Source organism: Pinus tabuliformis, chromosome Q (assembly GCF_031772625.1).
Source record: "Pinus tabuliformis cultivar Carrire ecotype Pingquan chromosome Q, CPIR1, whole genome shotgun sequence".
NCBI classification, from domain to species: Eukaryota; Viridiplantae; Streptophyta; class Pinopsida; order Pinales; family Pinaceae; genus Pinus; species Pinus tabuliformis.
Window position 1 is genome coordinate 42,686,804 of NC_142296.1, and position 21,349 is coordinate 42,708,152.

Genomic DNA, 21,349 nt, shown 5'->3' on the forward strand with positions numbered 1-21,349 from the left:
TAGTACATGATCAGGATAATCTCTGTTGAATATGTGTTAAATTATTCAAAAATTTCTACATTAATTATTTTGGACTTAGAATTCTTTCCATCACATGAGAGTGAGGCTAACACAAAAAGAGTTCAAATGTACTTGAAGGGAACTCAAGACTTTGGACTCAAGTATACATAGGTGGGTGACTTCAGCTTGACTGAATACTCTGATTCGGATTTCGATGGAGATAAATAAACTGGGGTATCTACTTTAGGATATGTTATGAGTCTTGTATCAGGAGTTATCTCTTGGAGGCCACGCAAAAAATCAGTTCTAGCAGATTCCATAACTGAGGCAGAATATGTGGCAAGAGTTGAAGCAATGAAGGAAATTGTGTGCCTCAGGAAAATTCTGGAATATTTGCAGGAGAAACAAGTGCATTCAACTCCTCATTTGATTGACAACACTTATTCAATAAAATTTGCCAAGAACCCAAATTTCCATGATTGACGAAGGCCATCAATACAAAATACCATCTAATTCGACATAATGTTGAGGCTATAACAATCCACCTATGTAATTGTTCCACAAATGAGCAAATTGCAGACATCTTCACCAGAGTGCTTGGAAGGGAAAAGTTTGAAAGATTCAGAATGATATTTGGACTCACCAACATCCCTTCACATTAAGGGGGGGAATGTTGACACCTAATATTTGGGATTAGGTAAACTAATGTAAATATTGTAAATAGTAAAAATAAAAGGAAGTTTGAAGGTGAAGAGACATTGGGAGATGAAACCAATAGTCTCCATCTCATTGTATATAGTCATATGCTATCTTAATGAAAAAGCCTCAATTCATTCGTGGAGTTACTCCTAGCCTGACAAATGTAAAGGACATAACCACTTTGGAGATAAATTTAATTTGTGTATACTACGAAGAATATTTTACATTGTTCCATTTTGATTAAATCACTGCCATCCACCTAATAATTATTGATAATTGTGTTTTTTAGGTGATCTCCTCTAGGTATGGGGAGATGTTGCAATATTTAATATTTTGACTAAGTCAAAATTAAATTAAAATTAAAAAAAATAAAATAAACTAAAAAAAACACACACACACACACAAAATTCTCCAACCCATGGTTTTTCCCCATGATATTGTTCTCTCATTTGGCATATGTAAAGGCTAATAACTAGCAACTGCACCAAATGTTGCAAAGAAAACGTCATAAGTTGATAGTATATGAAAAAAAAAAACATAGATGAAGAGTGATGTGATAGGTTATATGATCTAAATGTAGCCCAATTTGAGTAAAAGAGAAATCTTAATGTTGTTGGCATTGGGTAAGCTTTTATAATTGGGATCTCTATCTTTCCATGAATATTTAAATGAAAAATTAAAAAAATTAGATATATGAATGATGGGAAATTGGGAGTGCAAATGCCAAATTATGCTATTGTTAAATTAATCTATAGACTTGAATTGAAAAAAAAAAATCGTATATTAATTTACAAACACAACTTTGTTTTTAAAAACATAAGGACAAATAGTTATGCAACCAGCTCACAAAATAGAAGAAGAGATAGATAAACGACTTCAAAATAAGCCTCTTCGAGGAGGCAACCTCCTTTACATTACACAAATGAATAATTCTTGGATGATTCAAATGAAAAAACCTCCTTTCAATAGATAGGAGTCTAGGGGGCCACAATATAATCAAATCTAACATAACAATAATAATGTAAGGGCACAACAATAACAATAGTGGGCTTCTATGGGGCACAACAATAGCAATAAGGGGGCTACACTAATAACAGTGAGGGAATACACTAGTATTATAGGGACCTAACATGCCCCTCTCCTTCAAAAAAGTGTTTTCCTCAATGCTTGAATAGTTCTAGATGCTTTTGTATAAAATTCTCATCCTCCCATGTGGAATCTTCCGTGGGTAAGTTCTTCCACTTGATGAGATACTCTGAAATTGATCAATTTCATAGTTGTTGAGTTCTTTTTTCTATGAATGCTTCAGGTTCCAATATGATTTTTCCTTCCTCGTCAAGATTTGGCAATATTATTTGAAATGGGAGCTTGTCACCTATAACCTTCTTTAAGCATGAAACATGTAAAACTGGGTGCACTTGGGAAGATGTAGGAAGCTCCAATTTGTATTCCATAGTACCAATCTTTTGCAACACCTTGTAAGGAGCATAATTCTTTGGTGATAATTTATTATCCTTCTTAGCTTGCTTGAGGGACATTTGTTTGTATGATTGTAGCTGTAAAAATACACAGTCGCCTACATCAAAACTTCTTTCGCTGTGATGTTGATCTGCAAGTTGTTTCTTTCTATGAAGGCCAAAGTGAGGTTATCCTTTAAGATTTGGAGAAATTTTTGTTTATGCTCGAAGTGATCTTCCACTGCTTGAACCTTAGAATTTTCTCTTAAAGATGATGTGATGGATAGTTGATGATATCCATAAAGTGCCATAAATGGGGTCATTTTTGTTGTAATATGGAAGGAAGTGTTATACCACCATTTAGCCAGAGGTAACCACTTGACCCATTGTGTTTGTTTATCATATACAAAGCAACGAAGATATCCTTCCAAACATTTATTCACTATCGCAATTTCCCCATCTGATTGAGGATGATAAGATGAGCTATGAGCTAATTGAGTACCCAGACAACAAAATGATTTCGTTCAAAAATTTCCAGTGAAAATAGGATCTCTGTCACTTACAATAATCTTTGGGTTTCCATGTAGCTTTTGAATTGTTTCCATAAATGCAGTAGCAACTGTACTGGATTTAAATGGATGAGATAATGCACAAAAGTGTGCATACTTGGTAAGTCTATCAACTACCACCATGATGACACTCTTTCCTTCCGACTTGGGTAAAACTATGATAAAATCCATCGAAACCTCCTCCCAATGTTGACTTGTAATGGATAAAGGTTGTAATAGACCCAAGGTCTTAATTGTCTAAACTTTATTTTGTTGGAAAACCAAACATTCTGCCACAAACTTTTGAATACCAGATTTAAGGCCATCCCAAAAAACTTCCTTCTTAACCCTATGCTAAGTGTTTAAAATTTTTGAGTGCCCTCCTAAGGGAGAGGTGTGAAATTCCATAAGAATATTTTGTTTGAGTTGGGAATTCTTACAAAGGTATAAGTGATCTTTGTACTATAATGAATCATTATTGCAACTAAATGTATCAGATGTACTAGGATCTTGGTGCAACTTTTGAATGAGTGCCCACACTTCTTCGTCATTCTTCCATTCATCCCTTGCTTTGGTTATCCTTTCTTGAGATTGCATCGGCAACAACATTTTGCATCCCTTTCTTGTGTATGATTTCAAAGTCGTAACCCAACATCTTTGTGACCCATTTTTTTGTTCTTATGAAGATAATTTTTGTTCTAAAAGTATTTAAGACTATCATGGTATGTTTTTACCTTGAACTACATTCCCATTAGGTAAGGTCACCATTTCTTAAGTGCATGTAGTATAGCCAACATTGTCTTCTCATAAATAGATTTGTGTAAATACTTTCCTTTGATTGGACGAATTTCAAAAGCAATGGGTCTTCCTTCTTGCAATAAAACAACAACAATTCCATTTCCTGAGGCATCACATTCTGTAATAAAGGTTTTTGTGAAGTCTAGTGTAGCTAAGACCAGTGCTTGGCACATTGCCTCTTTAAGATGCTCAAAGGCCTTAGTTGCTTCTGAAGTCCAAGAAAATGCATCTTTTTTCAGTAAGTTCATTAGAGGTAATGCTATTCTCCCATAATTCTTAACAAACTTGCGATAATACCCTATCAACCCAAGAAATCCTCGCAAATTCTTTATGGATGTGGGAATTTTCCATTCCTTAATGGCTTTAATTTTGTTACAGTCTACCTTAACACCCTCATGAGATACAATATGACCTGCATATTCCACCTCCTGTACTCCAAAGAAACATTTGGAGGTTTTTTCATATAATTGTTTCTCCTCCAATAGCTTGAGCACCCTGTTAACAAGGTCAACATGATCCTTCCAAGGCTTGTTGTAGATTAGTATATCATCAAAAAATACTAACACAAATTTTCTAAGGAAGGGCTTGAAAATGGAATTCATCAAACCTTGAAATGTAGAAGGTGCATTGGTAAGGCCAAAAGGCATGACCAAAAATTCATAATGATCTTTATGAGTTCTAAATGTTGTTTACGGAATGTCTTCAATCTTCACTCTTATTTGATGATATCCTGAATGAAGATCCAACTTGAGGAAGTAAATTTCTCCATGTAATTCAGCCAATAATTCATTAATGACAGGAATGATAAATTTATCTTTCATAATGAGCTTGTTGAGCGCCCTATAATCTGGACACGTGCACCTTAAAATAATACCCAACAAACTACAGTTTGTCCTCTTTCTATCACTTTTTACGAAATTTCAATCCGATGCTTAGAGAGAAACTTATGGCGATTTTCCCAAGGTCACACGTTTGAGATCGAATTCTGGAGCCTCCAATAACCCTAAACTATAGCAAGACAAGATCTGAAATTCAGTCACAAGGTTTATCATGATTTTGGCTCAAATGGGTTTTAATTTCCGCATCTGAAGCTTTGTAGAAAAAATGTTATAGTGAAAATTCCATGATGACCTGTTTGAAGCAGTGAAACCCTAGAATCCAAATCTCTGATACCAAATGCTATGCAACCAGCTCACAAAATAGAAGAAGAGATATATAAACGACTTCAAAATAAGCTTCTTCGAGGGGGAAACCTCCTTTACATTACACAAATGAATAATTCTTGGATGATTCAAATGACAAAGCCTCCTTTCTATATATAAGAGCCTAAGGGGTCACAATATAATCAGAGCCCACATAACAATAATAATGTAAGGGCACAACAATAACAATAGTGGGCTTCTATGGGGCACAACAATAACAATAAGGGGGCTACACTAATAACAATGAGGGAATACACTAGTATTATAGGGATCTAACACAAATCATCAACGGTTTATTCCTCCCCTCATGCTTATGGAACTACTTAGGAAAGTAGGAGTTACATTGTCACTTAGAAAGGATCAATGATATGATCCATATACATTTTATAAATCTATAAAGTTCAAAAAAAACCTAGCACTTCTAGGTGTTGAGTAAATCACCAATGTATAAGAAATATTTTTAAAACACTTTCCATACCACATGAAACCATGCTTCTTGGAACTAATACAACTACCATATCATTATTATATACATTTGACATTAAAACAATTTTTAAAAATATGTATTGATTAAAATAAATCATTTTGAGTTAAAATTTTAGAAACTACAATAACACCATATCATATAAAGTGTGTTATCTTATTATATGTGTCTATCAATAATGATGCTCACAATATGTTCATGAGCATGCAGAATTAGTTTTATGTTAGCGTTAATTTTAATAGATGACAAAAATAAAACATGCATTTCCAGCAAGGGAAATCAATAATGCTTGGGTCAAATTTCAATTTAGACCTCAAATTGATAAGGTAAGATAAATCTTAATGGTTATATCTATAGAATTTGAAAGGATTTATTATAAAAGGAATTGTAGGGTGAAGGTGTTATAGACCCTTATAAACACATACAACATAACACATTGTAATACGCTTATTCATTTATTAGAATTATGCTAGTTGATATTGTCAATATTGATCCGGAATGGATCTTGTAATTTAAGTCGAAGTTTGCTAAATGACCAAGATGGTCCTAGGTAGCGAAACTGTTCTCGACTTGTGCAGGAATTAACTATCCTAGTTGCTCGCAAAATCAACATCAAGTCGAAGAGATCGACTTACTGATTCTGGTGGTCTCTCCAGATTCCCATTTGACCTCCGATGAAGGAGAAATCGTCCGTCAAATTTTAGGTGTCGAAGGGGCTTGTTAGCCATGTGGCATTTTTGTAGCTCGACACGTGGAAATAGCTCATCTCTGGTGCATATCTCCAGGGGATGGTGAAAATTATGGGTTTTTGTACTATTTCATATCATTGATAGCCCATAGTCTAAACCTAAGATTTATGGCATAAATACTAAGGTTCAAACTATGTTATATACCATGGAGGTGCAAGCTCAAATGTCAAAACATTACAAGGTGGGCGCATGGCATATCTAAACTATGGAGCGGATTTATATAACCTCTGGTCTAAATCCAATGTTGGTGGCGGATTTATATCTATTTAAACTATGGTTGAAACCTAGTACACATGAGATATATCAAAGCCAAGATATAAACTATGGAGCGGAACTATGGAATAATTAGCAACCTGTGTTATTAAACCTTGGCGTAAAGTTCATGTATTAAATGTTGGCGTATAGTTCAAACGGTGGAGGTATGAACAGGAGGTACATTCAATGCAGCACAGGTGACAAGGCAGATATACAAATATAATATCATTGTTATAACGGACAGTCCATTTAGCACGATTTTAATACATGCCATCACCGTTGGAGCCACAAGTGCAGAGGTGGCATGGAGCAGGTCGAAACCGCCGTAGTGTTGAGTCATCGTGCCACAGGAAAAACATCGAGTATTAAGGTTTCGGTCCAATGAAACTTTGGTTAACAATGTATGCAAAATGTTGTGGATAATACTTAACAGATGGATCTCGGGCGCGGTCTAGTCACATGTTAGCATTTCATGCCACGGGTTGCCACGACCATCTACCGTCGGATTCCTGTTGCCGCAAACCTAAACCGTCGGTGAATAGGTGGTCACATGCCGCAACGGATGGAAAAGGTGGCATGGCTACGTCCCAATGGATCGCAATAATGTTTGATATGCCAAAGGTTACACCAAAGTTTTGCAACGATGGCCAACGGAAGTGCACCACCCTAAACGAACTTGGTTATGTGTGTTATGCAAGTAATAAAGATTAAAAAACTTAGGGTTAAGTTAAAATCGGTGGTCCAATGACTCAAATGCATATGGTTTGGCAATATAATGGCGCTATCACGAATTTATTCGAATAGCCAAAATTTGTTAACCGTTACAAACAAAACCCCAAAATTAGCATTGGGGAGTACTATAAAAGGAGGTCGTAGTACCATCCTAAAGCAAGATTCAGAAGACAGATCCAGGAAGCCAACTTTTTAGTGAACCCTTTTTGAGGAATTCTAATAAGCTAGAGTGTTGTCGAAGTGCAGTTTGAAGCGTCAGGAGGGTCAAAGCCACGGCATCATCCGGAAGTGTGGCAGTAGCTTGAGGTTTTGGTAAAGCTAGATTTTGGCTTTCGAGAAGCATCTTGAAACCGATTTGAGCAATTGAAGAACCAAAATTGGGCTTTTGGCACATTTTGGATTCAATGACAACACTTGTTCATCAGTAGTAGCAATATATTCTGCTAGAAATTGTATCTAAATTGTGTCTCACTTAGACAAGTAGAGATGATGTGAAAATCAATGTATTGTTGAAACTTGAATACTCGATTTCAGTAGAGGTCAGATTCAAAGTTATAAGACTCTATATTTTGCTGTAATTGACAAGTCAGTTGTAGGTTTTCAAGTAATTTTGTGAGAGTTCTCTGAAGGAGAACATTTCTAGTCTGAGGGAAATAGCCGCAATTGAAACAACTATATTTATGTACCTCTTTCTATTCACTGAAATACGAGTGGCCTAGCATTTTAGGGCAGGGCCCAGAGGCGTAGCCTAGGAGGGGTGAACTCTGTCAACAATCTTGGTGTCTTTCTTTTTGAAATTGCATGTTTCGAGTTGTTGAATGGTTAATTTGTTCAACTAAATTAAACTACTGTTTAAGAAAGACCCATTGAGAACTTGCCAAGTGTTTGATATTGATCTAATTCTGCTATTTTAGATCATATTTGGTATCAAAGCAGGACCTCACCAAGTGCAAGAATGGGTAAAAATACAAGGCAACTCCGGTTGAAAGAACTTGAAGAGTTCAATCAACGATTTCAACAAGAACATGTTGCATTGAGGTGAATGGTGCAAGCTCTGCATGAGGACAAATGAAGACTACAAGAAAAGATTGAAGCTTTGCAGAAGAGTCGAAGGAGAAGCAGTCCGTTAGTTCGAATTTCATCTATTGAAGGGAAAAATGAAGTCTCTCCTCTTCATAAAAAAGATAAAGACAATTCAGCTTTGTCAACAACTCCAAAATCACCGTCAGTAGAAGAAGCTATCGAAACCTTTTATTCATCTTCTAAAGAATCCCCTTATGCACCCACCTCGCCAGGCAATGATTTGGAGAAGGACGAGGCTTCCAGAAACCACAATATTGGAGCATTTGAAAGGCATACCAGAGGAATGGGTATGTTGCTGATGAACAAAATGGGATATCAGCAGGGACAAGGCCTCGACAAGCATGGCCAAGGCAGGCTCCAACTGATCTCTGTGCAGGAAAGGTCGAAACATGAAGGCTTGGGCTATGACTAATCGATATGTGAATAGTGCGGGAAGAGAAGTCACATTGGATATCGATGTTGGTCCCTACACCCAGACCTGATGCTGAAGAAGTTGCAAGACCACAAAGGTAAATAGATGAATCACTCTAGCAGTAATTCAGAAGGTGAGTCCTTAAATCAAAACTTTATGTTAAAAATTATTAACAGGATTTATCCATGTACCTTTTGTGGGAGTAATTCGCATTGTGTAGAAGATTGCTGGAAGCAGAATATTTTCAGCAAAAAAATAGGTGCCACCAAGAGTCATCCACGGAGAGATGATGCAGCGCTACAAGTAAAGAAATGTCTTGGGAAGACTTTACTTCAATCAGAAAAGGACTCTGCATCATCAAGATAGAGTTCAGGTAAATCCAGAAAAAAGACAGCTAGTACAAACTTCAGAGAAAGAGTTTGTCCTAAATGTATGTTGAAAGGGCATTCGAAAAGTGCATGTCTGATGTTGCCCCATGAGACAACACCAGCACCAACAGAGCAAGAGACAACAAAAGAACCTAGAGCAGAGGAACGTAAGTCTCCAGAACAGTCTCCTACTTGGAATTGGGCAGATTATATGCCATATGTATAAATCTGTGTTTGTAAATAGTCATTTTCTCAATAGGCCTAGTCAAGTATGTAACTAGGATTCAAATGATTTCTTTTTATTATGATGCATGTTTGTAATAAACTCATATTTATAATAAAAATTTTGGAGGTCCAAAAGTCTTTTTGTTGGGAGGTGTGATTCGGAATGGATCTTGTAAGCTGAGTTGAAGTTTGCTAAATGACCAAGATGGTCCTAGGTAGCGAAACTGTTCTCGACTTGTTCAGGAATTAATTGTCCCAGTTGTTCATGAAATCAACATTAAGTTAAAGAGCTTGACTTACTGATTTTGGTGTTATCTTAGGATTCGTGTTTGGCCTCCGGATTAAGGAGAAATCGTCCATCAAAGTTTAGGTGCCGAAGGGGCCTTGCTGGCCATGTCGTGTTTTTGCAGCTCGACACATGGCAACAGCTAATCTGTGGTGCATATCTCTAGGTGATGGTGACAATTATGGGTTTTTTAATCATTTGATATCATTAGTAGCACATTGTCTAAACCTAAGGTTTATGGTGCAAATACTAAGGTTCAAACTATGTTATGTACCATGGAGGTGCAAGTTCAAATGTCAAAACATTACAAGGTGAGCGCATGGCATATTTAAACTATAAAGCAAATTTATATAACTTATGGTCTAAATCTAATTTTGGTGGCGGATCTACATGTATTTAAACTATGATCGAAACCTAGTACACATGAGAGATATCAAAATTAAAATATAAACTATGGAATAAAACTACGGACATAATTTTGAGAGTATTAAAGAGAATTAACTTCATAACCTCTTAATAATAATAAAACATTAACCATAAAATATCAACTAACTAAACTAACCATAAAAACTATTTAATATTTTAGGTTGACAAACATCTCTAGATTCTTAATATTATGCTTTGTTGTATACAAATACTTTATTAGCGTTAGTTTATCAACATGATAGTGTATGAGTTATTTTCAATCATTATTAGTTGCAATGAGTAACTAATTTATCCAATATAGTTTTTTTATATAACTTAGATATTAAATATACACTTTTTTAGTTGTTTTAGTTTTAATAGATATTTTTCCAAATTCAACCATACTTTAATAATTTAGAAAGCGAAAAAAACAGTGAAAGGGCAAGCAGATGGGATAAATCCCAAATCAACAAATCCCTGGTTCACATACCAAAAAAAAATCACAAATTAACAAATCGCCCAAGCAGAAGGGACAATCTGTGGACACGGGTATATACAAGGACGGGCATCTTCCATCAATCGACCATTTTCCACTATGATAGCCACCTGAAAGATGAGTACATTACCGTGCCTTGACTCAAAATTCAGGGCCTGCCTGTTATCCCTTCCACGACACTGAGTACACCAGGTGGAATATTAAAAAAAATGCAATGCGTATTTAAAAAAAAAATATCTCCTCTTCCACGACACTGAGTACACCAGGTGGAATATTAAAAAAAAATGCAATGCGTATTTTAAGAAAAAATATCTACTCACACACATCAAAAATTACTTTCACATTTTTGTCGTAGTTTTGGGCATTAATTACTTTCACTTCTCATAGATTTGGGCATTTTTATATAAGAGATACACCCAAAGCTTCCGGCTCTTATATTAATTTAGAAATATTGCATAGAAAGTTATTATTCATTTTTTTTAATTAATATTTTCTATTATAAAAAGACAATTATATTGATGTATTGATGTAATAATTTTCCATATTAGGACTTTGACACAAAAGAAGAAATTACTATGGATGTGATAGATTAAAGAGAATCATTTGACTTGGGGATTGTTGTCAGAGTAATTTTATTGTTGTCAGAGTAATTTTTCTTTTCTCTCTTTCTCATAGCCTTGGTTTAACCTACAAGAGATGGATCAACCAAGGTAAGTTGCAAGTTATCGTGGAGAGTTGAAGGAGATTCCTTGTTGGAGTCAGAAGATGCAGATTCATGAACACACTTGAACCTACCCAAAGAGACATCTTTAGTTACAAACTCCTTGTTTTCCGGGAGAACTAGGATACTAGTTGAATCCTCTGAAGGCTCATGAGTAGTGACAATTTGATCTTGATCTCTTGGGATCATATCATCATCAGCGCCTTCATCCTCTTTATTAGAAGTAGAAGAAGGCCCGCCCTCCATAGGGGGTCGTTCACAAGGTTTGCAACTTTTAGATTTAGACGTTTTGTTGTGTCACTTCTTGATGGAGATTGACAAAGGGCAGGAATTCTGTAAAGTTCCATAGATGGGCAGGCAAATTAAGAAGTCGAACCTAGATTGGAAGCTTGGTAATGACTGATGTAGAGGGATCAAAATCCAGAAACTAGGGGCTTATGAATAGACTAGCTTTGCCCAAAACCAAGATCCACTAGTTAGGGCCTTCTGGTAATCTTCTAATTCAGTGAACAACACAATAAAGAAACCTTTAGAGTAGAAGATAACCTTGCACTTATTAGTCCAGGCCACATGTATCCACTTATAAAGGTTCGTTGAATGTGGCCATAAGTTGTTGAAGTGGCAATTGAGGCATGTCTCGAAGTAGAGTTGAAGGTAGTCCTCCAAAGTTGCGTGCGAAAAATCAACAGATGGAACATCCTCATTTTTGTCCACCTTGAACGACCTAGGTGTTGCATGGGGCTATTGAGAGTTGGGTCTTGACTTGAGGGCATCCTTGAAGGAAAGAGGCTTTGATGTCGAAGATGCCCCACTACCCCTCACAGCACCATTCAGGCACGCAACAAGAGAGATAGATCCATCCTTTGCAATGCCATAATCTCTGAGTACCTAGTTCATCTTAAGTTGACATCCTTTGTAAAGGAGCCTCAATGAACCCACCTGGATTCCTGACAAATCTTTAATTTTGCCTACGAGCATGAATACCCCATCAGCTTCGTTGACCATGATGCAGAGGGATTTTGTAGACAGAGATCGAACAAAATTGAGAATTTTTGGAGAGAACTATCCTCGATTCCTTCCGCATATCACTCGTGAATTTTGTAAAACACATTGCATACTTTATCACCTTTTCCATTTCCCTAGTAGGTGTTTCATTCAGGATTTTCAACAAACATTTTGCGAGCATCCTTCCCCTTGACGGCCATGCCATGTCTGCTCCTAGCTCCTGCATAGATGTCATAAGTGGGGAAGTCCTCGGCAATTGTGAGTCAAAACTCGTAATTGTTGTCAGAGCTTGTTGTCATCAAACTACTAAACATTGTATTGATATGACTATAGAAATTGATGTCGAAGCTCTAAGTGACGTCACAGGTTTTGAATATAAAGTTATTTACAGCTTGGCCAAAGAAATTGAATCTATCGTATGGCATGAAAGAGTTGTCAAATGGAATTTGAGTCCAGTGATTTCGAAAGTCGACAATAAGATATTTAAGTAAAGCCACAAGATAAACTAGAACGCCCCCTCCTACGTTATCAACATATTTTCCGAACTTCAAAAACTTGGCAATATTTCTCGTAGGGAACTGAAGTCTGGCCATCGAGCTTTGTGAAACAAACTTCTTTCACTCATCAAACTTACCATAAGCAGCCATTTGAGATTTGAACACATGACCTTCCTCCCTTTGTCCATCAAAAATCCATCCCCACATTAAGTTTATTCAATTATAAATTATTATTCATTTTTATTATTACACAATATTAATTATAAATTATTATTCATTTTTATTATTACACAATATTATATATACATAAAATTAAGTTTAAAATAGATTCACTATCTGAGCCACTCAATCTTCAAGTTAAATACTTGAAAAAATATCTCAATCACAATTAAAACCAAAAACTATCTACAACTCTTAACATAAAAATTACACTAACCAATAGATTCTATGATAGAAAACTGGAAAAAATATCTCATCACAACTAAAACCAAAAGCTAACTACAACTCTTAACATAAAAATTACACTAACCAATAGATTCTAGGATAGAAAATGTCACATATGTATGACCAGACAATTAGGAATATCATATCTCCAACATTTCAATGATGTAATTTATGATTTAAAAAACACACACTCTAATAAAAAATCATGATATTAAAATGAAAACTTTAATGGCGACACAACACATAAGATGCCATCAAACACCCCACAAAAATGGCGACACAACACACCAGAAGCGTCGTTATAAATGGCAGGGATTGGGTCTAAAGGCAACGGCTTCTTCCTTCCTCCCTAAATATGAGAAGCAATTTCACAAGAAGATAACGACTAACATGTACACACAAGCAAAGTTCAACGGGGACACGGTTAATAAGTAGTATTCAACAATAAAGCATTTAATAGTTTAATAGAAAGTCTGTATGCGAATTTAACACCAATTTATTCAGATTCAACTTAGTAAAATCCCAGCTATCTAGGCAGGTCCATATGGCGATATTTCTGGGTTTCTAGAAGGCCAGCAAATTAGACGTGAAAGCTACGGGATTGACAAAGGGCCACAGAAGGTTCTGTCCGTTCATTTAAATAAATATTTCCAAACTCTACGTATATTATAACAAGATTCTTAATTAAAATTTACTTTATTTTATTATGGGGATTCTTAACATGTAAATATATTTTGTTATAATGATGATGATGGTTAACGTCCACTGAGACCAAACTTTGGTTTATCAATATCACATGCTTAAAAAGACAATAACTTATTTCATAATCAAATTATTTTATTTATATACAACTTAGTATGGGGGAGATGGTGCAATGTCCATAAATGAGTGTAAACATTTAAAGATAAACCAAATGAAGCATTAAATTTATAAAAGCCATATAAATTAGATGCTAGTAAATGTCAATAGGTTGTTAAAATTAAAAAGATTAAAACACTAACTAAATTATAACTTTAATTATTATTATTATTAAAAGAGTTAACATATATACATTTGAAAAAACTTGGAACAAGATTCTTATCCATACCACATGCCCAAAAAACTATAACTCATTTCATATCACACTTGTTTTTATGACATTTTTCTTAAAATTAATCAACATAAAGGACATGACTACTTTGGAAGTAAATTTAATATTTTAGAATGTTCCATTTTGATTAAATCTTTGTTATCCACCTTATAATTATTGATAATTGTGTTTAGAGGTGAAGTCACAATATTTAACATTTTGACTAAGTCAAAATAAAATACAATAAAATAAAAGAAAAAAGCACAAAATTCTCCAACCCATGGTATTGTTCTCTAATGTGGCATATTTAAAAGTTGGTAATTAAACTAGCATACATCCATCTTAACTCTGGATCTACAAAGGGTTGAGAGGCTTTTCACTATAAAAGAGGTTTACACCTCGAGAGAGAGAAAGAGAGAGAGAAGATCCCTCTCTGCACTTGTGGATCCAGAGTTGGATCTAGGTTGGTTCAATTAAAATTCTAGAAGTCTTATTTCAAAATAAACATGAAATGCTTATAATAAAAATTAATGTCGAACCCAATTAGAAAAATAATAGAATGTGAAAAGTAATAAAATTAATAAATGGATTCCATTCAATTTGTTATAATGTAATTTTGTTTTTGTTGATAAAGTTACAAACTATTTTTTAAAAGAAAATACCATAATAGGTATATCACATTAAAATAAATTTAAATAATAATAATTCGTATTCGTAACCATGATATCTTACAATATATAATTAATAAATGTGTGCGTATAACAATTATTCATAATTAAATTTAAAATCTAGAAATCGTACTTTAGAATAGACATACTTATGGACTTGAGTACTAATATAATAATTATTCATATTTGTATTTATGTCCATAAGTAGTTAATACTGAAATTAATTTACAAAGTAGTTACATGTTTATTTTGTTTCTTTTGTTGACACTCAATTTTTGGGATTATGAAATTCATGTAAAATAATGTAAATAGAAAATAAGGAGATTAGGAATATGAAGAGACACTGGGAGGCGAAGCCCAAGGGTTTCTCCCTCCATGTATATATCCATGAGCAATCTTAATGCAAAATCACAATTTGCATTGTGGACTTACCTCCTGCATTGACATGGTATCAGAGCCAGCTCCCAAATTAACTTTTCTGCCCTTGTAACTCTCTTCTACCATTTCTGTAGTCTTCCCCATTTCTGCAGTTTTCCAAATTCCTATGCTCTCTGTCCTTCTGACATGGTAACGGTATAGTGTCATTAATAATTTGTGGCGCTAGTTGAATGGTGGCTCTTACGCACAGTTAAGACCTCGAGCCCCTCGCTCTCCCCATTGCGTAGCTCTTCACTCTCCCGTAGCATACATCTCACCGAACCCGTCGACTTCCTACCCACAGTCGATCGTCCATACCCACATTCCCACGGTTGACTATGATCTTTGGCATCCCTCGGCATTAAGCCTCTCCACGTCGGTTTACATTGTTGACACGTTGTGGTGGCACCGCCCGGACCTGCCATACCATTACAAACACTGGATCATTAATGCAGATTAGTTAATACATCGGTTCCCAATTGTGTTCGTGCATACTTTTACGTTGTGTATAGGCACGCGCTCCCCTCGTCTCCTATAGTCTCCCCACTACGCTTCACGCATGTCTGTGGCATCACCATACTCTCCATACGCTCCATATACTAGCTGTTAATACAATACATTGGTTGTTAATACAATTCCACAATCCATTGCACTCCTCCCTACCACCGGTTCTCGAAATGCGTCACCTTTGTTGAACATTTCCTTTTGCTTTCGGGCCACAATCCATAACGTACACCACCACACACGTTGCGGCCCCTCAATCACTCGGCCCCTTGTCCACTTGCCATACCACTGGTTTCTCCTCCCATCGGTCATACGTTGACCCCCCTCCACATACAACCCTTCCCCATATACACCCCCCCCATATATTCCCTTCCCCATAGAACCCTCCCCCATATAGTCCCTTCCCCACAGAACCCTCCCCCATATAATACCTCTGTCCTCAAATATCAAATTGCATTTTTTACACTAGAAGTGCATTTTTTGCCACCAGAACTACATTTTTTTTCCACCAGAAGTATTTTTTCATTTTTTTTGCAGTATACATTTTTAAATGCATTCATTGATATCTATTGTTGGAGTAGTTATCTCTGGGAAAGAGAACTATCTTGAATGGTCGCGAAAGATAAAACACACACTCATTTTCAATGAGTTGTGGAAAGGAGTTTGTGTAGGAGAAGGAAATAATGAGCCTGCAAAGCCCACCTCGGATAAGGAGATCGCCATTTGGGAAAACAAGAAAAACAAGGTCTATGCCTTGATTATAGCATCTGTAAATGAAGAGGTGATTCGCCATATTTCACCATTTTCAAATACTTTTGAAGCCTTACAGAAGTTGAAGGAACTCTATGACTCGCACTCTGAACTTGAAGTTGTCCAATTGATGATTAAATTGTTTAGTCTTGAATTGAAAAATGATGACACTCTTGCTTTAGCATCAGAAGTAATATCTATTATGCATGATATCAAAACCACTAGTGTTCAAATAGACATTCCTCTCATATCTTATGTCAAGGCATTATATCCCACTTATTCAAAGTATCTTGAGTCATTGCAAGCAAGTGGAAACCTCAAGGAGATTACCTTTGACTCCCTTGAGAAGAAGTTTGCTGAGAAAGGGAATGTTTTTGGGAAGAACAAAACTCCTCAGTCTTCTAAAGAAGTTGTGTCTTGCACATAGAGAGAAGAATCATGCTCAATATTCTTCTAGAGGAAGAGGTGGCTGAAGAGGAAGAGGAAGAAGAAATTTTAGAGGCAGGGGGGCAGACAGTTTCAAGGAGAAAAGTCGGATCTTCATTGCATATGTTGCAATAGAGATGGACATGATACATCCACATGTAACTTGCCTTGGGACAGAATTGAGCAGGAAATAAATGAAGCCAAAGGTAAAACCCATGACAAAGAGAAATGTAAACCACCTGAATCCGTTCATTATGTTGTGGCACATTGTAATATTGGAGTAACTGATGATGTGTTTAATGCTTCACTTGCTTCTTGGAAAAATGATTGCTTATTTGATTCAGGAGAAACTTGCCACATGACCTTTAGAAGATATTTTTTGAAGAATTTACTAACAATGTTGATGGAGTAGTATACTTTGCAGACAAATCAAAACTCAAGCCATCGGGCTCAAATTACCTAGTCTTCCGTAATTTCTTCTACATGATGTTCTATACCTCCCGGAGTTGAGGAGAAACTTGTTGTCCTTGGTCCACATCCGCCAGTAAGGACACTCCATTCATATTTTTGATGGCAAGGTTGAGGTCAGAAAAGCATCAGATCGATCACTTCTCACGATGGGGATAGAAGAAGAAAGACTTATGTAGTTGCAAGGCGCCTTTGTTCGTGCACAAAACTTCTCATACAATTCTCATTAGGATGAAGGCACATTTACATCAAGTCTTTTATGGCATGCTAGATTTGTAAACTTGAATTATGACAGCCTTCATCTGTTGAAGAAAAATGGTGTTATTGGTTTGAATTCAATTCCTAGTAAACTTAAGCAATGGGATGCTTGTATTCTAGGAAAGCATAGCAAACAATATTTTCATGATTCTCATTCCATATCACATAGAAAACTTGAAATTATTCATTCAGACTTATGTGACCCAATGCATGTTCCATCTGCAAATGGAAATAAATATATGATGACATTTATTGATGAATACACCAAAATGTGTTGGATTTATTTATTGAAGAACAAATATGATGTTTTTCAAACATTCAAGAACTTTCATGCATGGATTGAAAATGATTCACAATCTCATACTGGCTCTATTCACACTGATAATGGAAAATAATACACTTCAAATGAATTTGAAAACTATTTTCACTAGCATGGGATCAAACATCAAAGAAATATGCCTTATAATCCCCAACAGAATGGAGTAGCTAAAAGAATGATCATGACAATCTTAAATATGGTACATTCCATGATATTTTTCAAGAATGTAAAATTGATGTTTTGGGATGATGCAATTCTATGTGATGTATATGTAAATAATATGTGTCCATATAATCGTATTAGAAACAAGACTCCTTATGAAATGTGGTATGACCAAATTCCTTCGGTAAATCATCTCAAGGTCTTTGGTTCCACTTGTTATGCCTTGATACCAAAGGAACAAAGAAACAAACTTGGTACAAGGAGTCGTAAGTGTATATTCTTGAGTTATTCAAATGCCTCCAAAACATATTGTCTCTATGATGAAGTTAATAAGAAGTTTGGTGTATCTAGAGATGTGATATTCCTTGAATATTCCAACGTTGACAATGTTGTTGAGTGGCAACTTGATTGCTTGGATAGATTTGGACATGAAAATTAATTTCAAGAATTTGATAATTAGATTCCACATCTTGAAGGGGGGATTCCTATACAGGATCAATCTATGGAATCTTCTTCTGAAGTACTCTCTCCCCCACATGAATCTCTAGCCACTTATGAAAATTTGAGTCATGCGATTGACCGAATTGGGAGACTTGATCTTGATTCTATCCCAACTTAGTCAACTGAGCAGCTTGAGCCATCTCAGAAAGGTCCTCCAAACTAGTTGACAAAGACACTTGAAATTGTTCACCTTGATGAGGTTGGAAAGACAGGAATAAGAAATTCAACCAGGAAAAATGGAGGTCATGTAGACGATTCTGATTCACTTGTTTATATGGGTGTTTCTTATTATTGTGAATTGAATTTGTCTACAGATTTTGAACCAACTTCCTTCAAATAATCCTCTTCTCGTGATGAATGGAAAGAAATGATGCAAAAATAGTATGATGCCTTGATAAAGAATGACACTTGGAAGCTGGTTGATCCTCCATTGGGAACCAAACCAATTGGCTGCAAGTGGGTCTACAAGAACAAGTATAAAGTCGATGGCTCACTTGACAAGCACAAATGCAGGCTTGTGGTAAAAGGTTTTGCATATAAGGAACGGGTCGATTATGAGGAGACTTTTTCCCTCATAGAAAAATGGGCTACCATCTGGACACTCTTTGCCTTGGCAGCTCAGAACGGTTGGAAATTCCATCAAATGGATGTAAAAGCTGCTTTCTTGAATGGAGATCTGAAAGAGTGTTTTTTTGTCCCAGCCAGAAGGATTTGTTGTCAAGGGCCAAGAACACAAAGTATGCAAGCTTGTGAAATCCTTATATGGCCTCAAGCAAGCACCGCGAGCCTGGTATGAGAATTTAACGGAGCATCTTCTGGAACTCAACTTCAAACATTATGATCTTGATGATGCAACTTTGTTTGTCAAGAAAGTTGGAAAAACAATTGTATATCTTGTGGTGTATGTAGATGATGTTTTGATGACAGGGAATAATGGGAGCTACATTGCATCCATAAAGAAGCAATTAAGGAAAGGTTTTGAAATAACTGACTTGGGATATGTCCACTACTATCTTCGTATTGAATTAACTCAACATCTAAAGTTTATATTCCTCTATCAGAATAAGTGCATTGGAGATCTGTTGAATAGGTTTGGCATGGTTGAGTGAAATCCTTTGACTACTCCAATGGAACAGAACTTGAAGCTCACATCCATTGAAGGAAAATAATTTGAGGATGCAACAAATTATAAACAACTTGTAGGAAGTCTCAACTACCTGACTATTACCAGACCATACATTTTGTTTGTTGTTGGAATCCTCCCTAGGTTTATGCAAAAGCCTTGTGAGGGACATTGGTCTACTACAAAAAGATTTTTGAAGTACTTGAAGGGAACTCGAGACTTTGGAATCAAGTTAACACAGGTGGGCGACTTCAACTTGATTGGATACTCTGATTCAGACTTCGATGGAGACAAATAAATGGGGTATCTACTTTAGGTTATTCTATGAGTCTTGGATTAGGAGATGTCTCCTAGAGATCACGAAGACAATCAGTTCCAACATATTCCACAACTAGGGAAAAATATGTGGCAGCAGCGGAAGAAACAAAGGAAATTGTGTGGCTCAAGAAAATTATGGAAGATTTGCAGGAGAAACAAGTGCATTCAAATCCTCTCATGATTAACAACACTTTTGCAATAAATTTGGCCAAGAACCCAAAGTTCCATGATCGAACGAAGCACATCAATACAAAATACCATCTGATTCGACATCATGTTGAGGCCAAGACAATCCATCTATGCCATTGTTCCACAAATGATAATATTACATACATATTCAACAAAGCGTTTGGAAGAGAAAAGTTCGAAAGATTCAAAACGATGCTTGGAGTCACTAACATTCCTTAAGGGAGGGAATGTTGACAGCTAATCTTTGGGATTAGGAAATTCATGTAAAATCATGTAAATAGAAAATTAGGAGATTAGGAATATGAAGAGACACTGGGAGGTGAATCCCGAGAGTCTCTCCCTCCATGTATATATCCATGAGAAATCTTAATGAAAAATCACAATTCGCATTGTGGAGTTACCTCCTGGCATGACATTTTTAATTAAATTCATTAATTAACAAAATGTCATATACAAGTGTCATATGAAATGAGTTATGTTTTCTTTGGGCATGTGGTATTGATAAGCCATGGTATTGTAACAAAGCTTATTTACAAATTAAAAATCTCCAAGATAAAATGGGGGTTAAGATGTATGTATGTTTAACTTATATATTAATTGTTTTTATCATTTTTTTTGTTAGGTAATGTGAGTCTGGAAATGACTAGCACACCTAACATGTGGCTTCTAAAGTGGTGACTCATGACTCAGGGGCATCTAAGTAGTGACTCCTGACCCATGGACATCTAAGCAGTGAAAATCACCCAGGGATTGCACTTGGCCTTGGCCACACAAGCCCTTAGCATAGTTGAATTTTTCCCATGGAGTTTCAAATCAGTAACGTTTTCACCAAGGAGTGCCTTAGCAAAACACCCAGTCACTATATATTCTATTCCTTATGGGAATTAATTCTTTTTATCATTATAATAATAATAATTTCAAATAAATTTATAATTTAGTTATTTTTTATGATTTTTTTTTAACAAATTGAGATATATGATAAAGTAAGAATTTGTATTCCCCCTGGGGGTGCCTTAATTGTTGGACAAGTGATGGAGGAGGCAACGGCTAGGCCTGTCCAATATTAGGGTCCCACCCTAACCCCCTTATTTATGTAGTGGGATCGAGTCATAGTAAAGAGTCAATAAAGCCCATATTAATAATTGTAAGTGGTTAACCCGCAATTAATGATGGGACCACAATTAGTTGCAAATGAGCCATGGTATTAGATAGATGGTATTAATAAAACCCATGGTATTGATCCATGGTATTGCATGTATGAGTCATATATAAAGGATAGAGACTCCCTGCGAGGAGCATCGTATCTTATTT